General features: G+C 46.4%; 1 long non-coding RNA gene across 1 annotated transcript; it reads right to left on the reverse strand.

Moving 5' to 3' along the window:
• Nucleotides 1-1,899: 1,899 nt before the first annotated feature.
• Nucleotides 1,900-5,766, reverse strand: LOC109497915. The gene is made up of 3 exons (XR_002154373.3): nt 5,414-5,766; nt 3,156-3,366; nt 1,900-2,975 (listed from the first exon to the last, which is right to left on the reverse strand). It is a non-coding gene; the product is annotated as an uncharacterized LOC109497915 (long non-coding RNA).
• Nucleotides 5,767-5,789: the final 23 nt, after the last annotated feature.

Raw genomic sequence — 5,789 nt, forward strand, 5'->3', positions numbered from 1 at the left:
AACACGGAATGACTAACCTTTTTCTAGCCCGTCAGTGAGAACTACCACCGTAGACTGGTAAGTATTTCCGTACAAAATTCACTTGGAAAGGATATTGTTTCAGGCCTGGACAAAGCTCATATTGTCGTGTTCCAGTCCCAGTTATTTTAGGCAAGGAAGGGGGATTTCCACTGCTCCCTGTAATCAGTCGTGAGCACTCCCCTCTGAGTAACCACTTCCTTGTAATCTGTCAGAGCCCAAGATATTTAAAAGGAAAAAAAAAAACCACCCTGATATTATGCATCAAATTCCTAGCCAAGCAAGCCAGTGTGAGAACACATCAATGAGCTTATGCAGGAGCAAAGATGTGACCTCACTCCGTGGAGGGGAAGAGTTGGTTCTGAAGGGTTTCCCAAGAGTTGATTCTAAAAGGAAGGAATGAAATGGGTCAACGCAGGCTCTCCGGTGGAATGGAAAACTAGAGGCGCCTGGGTGGCTCAGTAGGTTGAGCGTCTGACTCTTGATTTCAGCTCAGGTCGTGACCTCACAGTTTGTAGGCTCGGACCCTGCGTCCGGCTCTGCATTGACAGCGCAGGGCCTGCTTGGGATTCTCTGTCTCGCTCTCTCTCTGCCCCTCCCCCCCCAAAATAAATAAATAAATATCAAGAAAAAAATACAAACCTAGCAGCCCCTCAATGTCAACGTCAATGGTGATAGGAGCACTTGTTTATAGCCCACCTGCCGTGTGCCGGGCACTGGTTCACCTGAACCATTATTCCACTGGTCTCATTTGCAAGTGGATAGTGCCTAAGGGTTCTTTTTTTGTTTTTTTAGAGTCAGTTAATGTACGCGAAATACATAATAGTACAGGTGACAACAGATATGGCAAAAATCCAAAGTAATACAATTGAGAGACGGTGCACCAGACAATGCCGTTTCTCAAAATAAAATAAACCCCAAACCAAAACAAACAAAAACACCACCGCAACAAAGTGAAAAAGCAAAAAAAATTACCGTGTGTTAAACGATAATTGGGTGCCAGGCACCGTACTAAGTTTCTTAAAAACATTAACTCGGGCCACCTGGGTGGCTCAGTCGGTGAAGCGGCCGACTTCGGCTCAGGGCACGATCTCCCGGTCCGTGGGTTCGAGCCCCGCGTCGGGCTCTGGGCTGACGGGCTCGGAGCCTGGAGCCTGCTTCGGATTCTGTGTCTCCCTCTCTCTCTGCCCCTCCCCCATTGCACTCTGTCTCTGTCTCAGTCTCAAAAAAAAAAAAAAAATAGACGTTAAAAAAAAAAACATTAACTCAAATCCTCACAAAAGCCCTATGAATTAGGAAATATTGTGATTCCCGTTTTATGGATGAGGAAACCGAGGTTTAGTAACGCTACGTAATTGGCTCAGGGTCACGTGTCTCGAATGGCAGAGCTAGAATCTGACCCCACTCCCACCAGCTGCCAAACTCCCACTAGTTAATTGTGACATTAGGGCTACTGTGCCAAGCACCGTGCTGGGTCATCAGCACGACAGCACTCACTCCTCCGGGCAAAGGAAATGCCACAGGTCGCTGGGAGAGGACCTGCTTCCTGCTCCTGCAGAACGAGAACATCACCATCCAGACCTCACCATCCCCGGGTCCAACTTGTAAGCTAAACAACGTATCCTTGGAGTGACAGATGGTGGCTTAGTCACCCTGGCTCGGCCCTTCTCCCTTTTTCTGTAAGCCAGCTATGTCTCGTGGGTGGCTTGGAGCATGACCTCAGAACACACAGGCTGTTACGTAACCTGCCGTAACCGGGCACTGCGTGCAAGGCCGTCAGTGTCCCTCCGGATCCCCGCCGGACGGGCAGAACACCTTCTCCGGCTCTTTTGGGTCTACGGCTAACAGCTCCCAGCCAAGTTCATGCTCAGAGTTGCCATGCGTCTCGGGGACAGCTCCTCGCCCTTGATGTGGTCAGCCCACGGCCAGTAACCGACTGTCCCAGGGTGAAAGGCCAGCCCCCTCTGCCTGTGGGTGAGGCCAACGCCGTGCAGTCAGGCTGAATCTGCACTTAGTTTCTTCCCTGCCCTGTTCTGCTTCCCTCGCTCCCCATCTCCTGGCTGCTTTCCCTGGCTCACCCATGGGCACCCAGTCCTCATCCCTCCTCCCGCTCTTAGAGGCCCTGCTAGACAGGACAGTCGCTACGCGCCGAGGCATAGGCACTGGGACGCGTATTAAATAGGACGAACTTCGGGAACTTGTGCTTTTGGAGGAAACATTTACACAAACCCAGATACCATGGGAGAAGGACCTCAGGAAAACCTGCCTTCTTTTCTCTCCCCCTGTTCTTACCGCTGCTATGTGCTCGGGCCTGTGCTAAACATGATACAGGCATGGTTCTATTTGATTCTGAGAACAAATTCGTAAGGTAGACCCTCCAGTTACCCCCTTTTGGGAGTCGGTAAGAGTGATATTCAAAAAGTCAATTTGCTTGCCTGGGGTTACACTGCCCAGCGGGCGTAGAAACGGCCTTTGAGCCCACATCTCCAGAACCTCCTCGTTTTGTTTTGTTTTGTTGTTTTGTTTTGTTTTGTTTTGTTTACACCGCCTCTTTCCCACTGCTCCAGATCAGGAGTCAGCAAACCAAGCTTCCTGAGCACTGTCTTTGTCAATAAAGTTTTATTGAAACACAGCCACGCGTATTATTTACATATCATCTATGACTGCTTTCAGCCAACAAAGGCAGAGTAGAGCAGGTGACACAGAGCCGGGAGGGCCACACGGCCGAGAACATTTATGATCCATGCTTCTCACGGAAAAAGTTGGCCGACCCCCACTCTAAATGATGGGCTTTTTGGTGGTGCTGGTGTTTAGCCTCAGAGGAAATGTGCATTCTCTTCCCTTCAAATCACGGTTCTCCATTCGACTGTGATTTATCACAGACACTGTGTATATTCATTCACCTCCTGGGGAAGGGCCAATCTTACCCATTCTAGTAGGTTCTCAGGCAACACCCTCTGGAGAAAAAAAAAAATCCCATTATCTAATTGACCTGCGCTCCCTTACTGGCTTACCCACTTACTCTTTTAAAGGAATTCTATCATTTCCTTGACAGATTATTCTTATAAAGAACCACGGGGAAGTTTCCTCTTGAGATTTCACTCTGGAATTCTCATTGTTCAAGTAGAGCCCATTACCTCTTGAACTCCTGCCCCTCTCCCAGAAGTTCCTCTCCTCGTCTTTTATTTCCTGAATTTCCATGCTTGGAGATGGTGATCACCTCCTTCCAGGGGTTTCTGCAACATGGCTTTCGGACTTGGAGCTCTTTGCATCTTTTCCCATAAGTCAGTCACTTCTTAATCATGTTTTGCTGCCCAGTCTTTGGACTGTATCCAATCCGTTTGCATTCTGGGAGGATTAAAATGCAATGAGTACCATGGGACTGATTGAGAGGAAATACACCCCATCCATTCAGTTTCAGATGGTGAGTAGAATCTGAGCCCAACATATTGTATGCTCCTCCTTCTGAAGGCCTCTTCCAGTTACCAGAATTTTCTAGAAGTGTTACTGTGAGCTCAAACCAGCTCTGTTTGTTATTTAATACCACAAGACTCCCGATTTTTAAATGTAAACTCTTACACCAAGTAAAATGGGGACAACCTTTCTGCAAAGCAATTTCATCAGGTACTTAAAGTGTGTACCCTATGGGGCGCCTGGGTGGCTCCGTCGGTTGAGCGTCCGACTTCAGCCAGGTCACGATCTCGTGGTCCGTGAGTTCGAGCCCCGCATCGGGCTCTGTGCTGACAGCTCAGAGCCTGGAGCCTGTTTCAGATTCTGTGTCTCCCTCTCTCTCTGACCCTCCCCCGTTCATGCTCTGTCTCTCTCTCTCTCTGTCTCAAAAATAAATAAACTTAAAAAAAATTTAAAAAAAAAAGTGTATACCCTTTGATTCAGTCTCCCACCTCTAGAATGAACCTCAAGCCTTAGCATCTAATGGAATAGTCAGAGACACAGAGGTAAGGATATTCATCATGGTATTGTTTTAAATAACAGAAAAAAAAAAGGGAAGAATCCACTTTAATATAAAGGCATGGCTAAAAATTGTATGTCTTGGGGCGCCTGGGTGGCGCAGTCGGTTAAGCGTCCGACTTCAGCCAGGTCACGATCTCGCGGTCCATGAGTTCGAGCCCCGCGTCGGGCTCTGGGCTGATGATGGCTCAGAGCCTGGAGCCTGTTTCCGATTCTGTGTCTCCCTCTCTCTCTGCCCCTCCCCCGTTCATGCTCTGTCTCTCTCTGTCCCAAAAATAAATAAACGTTAAAAAAAAAATTTTAAAAAAAAAATTGTATGTCTTTCTGAAGGAATGTATTCTGGGCCTAAAAATCATGTGTTTGAAGAACTTTTGATAATATTGTAAAATGTTTGTGAAGCAATGTTAAGTAACAACTATACAGTGAATAATACCACATTTTAAAAACACACATATCTGTCTGTGTGTATATATATTACATATATTTTACAAATCCTTACTAAACAGATTAACTTTTTATTGTTTTGTTTATTGCTATATGCCCAGAACCCAGACCAAGGTTTCCCAGTCATGGCCCTACTGACACGGGGGCTGGATCATTCTCTGTCGTGGGGGTTGTCCTGTGAATTACAGAATGTTTTGCAGCATCCCTGACCTCTACTCACTAGGTGCTGGGGGTACCCCTCTCCCCACCCAGTTATGACAACCAAAATGTCTCCAGATATTGCCAAATGTCCCTTGGGTGACAAAATTGTCCCTGATCAAGAACCACTCGCCTGGAACATCTAATAGGTGTTTGAAAACATTGCTGAATAATTCAATGAATTAGGAGAGACACATGGAAATTTTAGCAGTTATCTCTTGTTAATATCATTATTTTCTTTTTGGTACCACACTGTGTTTTCCTAAGTTTTCTACTAAAACATGTGCAAAGTCCTGTTTATAATCCCTCAGCCACAATTGCAAAATCCACAGTTTATTTGATGGCAAATCTGGACTCCTCTGAATGTATATGAGGGCTTTTAACGATCTCAGGTGATGTAAATATTCATACATTTCTCAGAAGTATTAAACTGTTGATTTGATATTCAGCATAAATAAAACACTTCTAAACTACGGAAAAAAAAAAAAAAACCTGACTTGCAAAATGCCTCTGGCCCTTAGGTTCTAAGAGAGGATTGTGGACCTGTGTTACTTTTACAATCGGCAAACAAACAGAAACATACGAAAACGGTCATGATACTCCTCTACTCAACAGGATAAGATGTGTTAAGACGGTTTTTGCTTTGGGTTTTGGTTTTTTTGAGAGAAAGAAAGGGTGTAAATGAGCCAGGGGCAGAGGGAGGGAGAGAGAATCCCAGGAGGGGCAGATAGGGAGAGGGAGAGAGAGAGAGAGAGAGGAAGAAGGAAGCAGGGCTCGAGCTCACCTGATCCAGGGCTGGCACTCAGGAACCGTGAGACCACGACCTGAGCCAAAGTCAGATGCTTGGCGATCGAGCCACCCAGGCGTCCAAGGAGGTATTATTAAGTAAACACTCACCCAAAAAGTTCTCTCTGAAAACTAAATTACAGGAAAAAAAAAAAAAAAGGTATGGGTAGTCGTCATAATCTTATTTTACAGATGAGGAAATAAGTGCTCGGAAGGTTTTGAACCAGAAGTCCCACAGCTGGAGCACGCTGGTGTTGGACGTAGATCTCAGGTGTTTATGACCACAGCTCACCCATCTGAGCCCCACACATGACTGCCTTCCTGTTTCTGGACTCCAGGCACAGCGCCTGGCAGGGACAGGCATCTATGATGTC

Source organism: Felis catus, chromosome A3 (genome assembly GCF_018350175.1).
Source record: "Felis catus isolate Fca126 chromosome A3, F.catus_Fca126_mat1.0, whole genome shotgun sequence".
NCBI lineage: Eukaryota > Metazoa > Chordata > Mammalia > Carnivora > Felidae > Felis > Felis catus.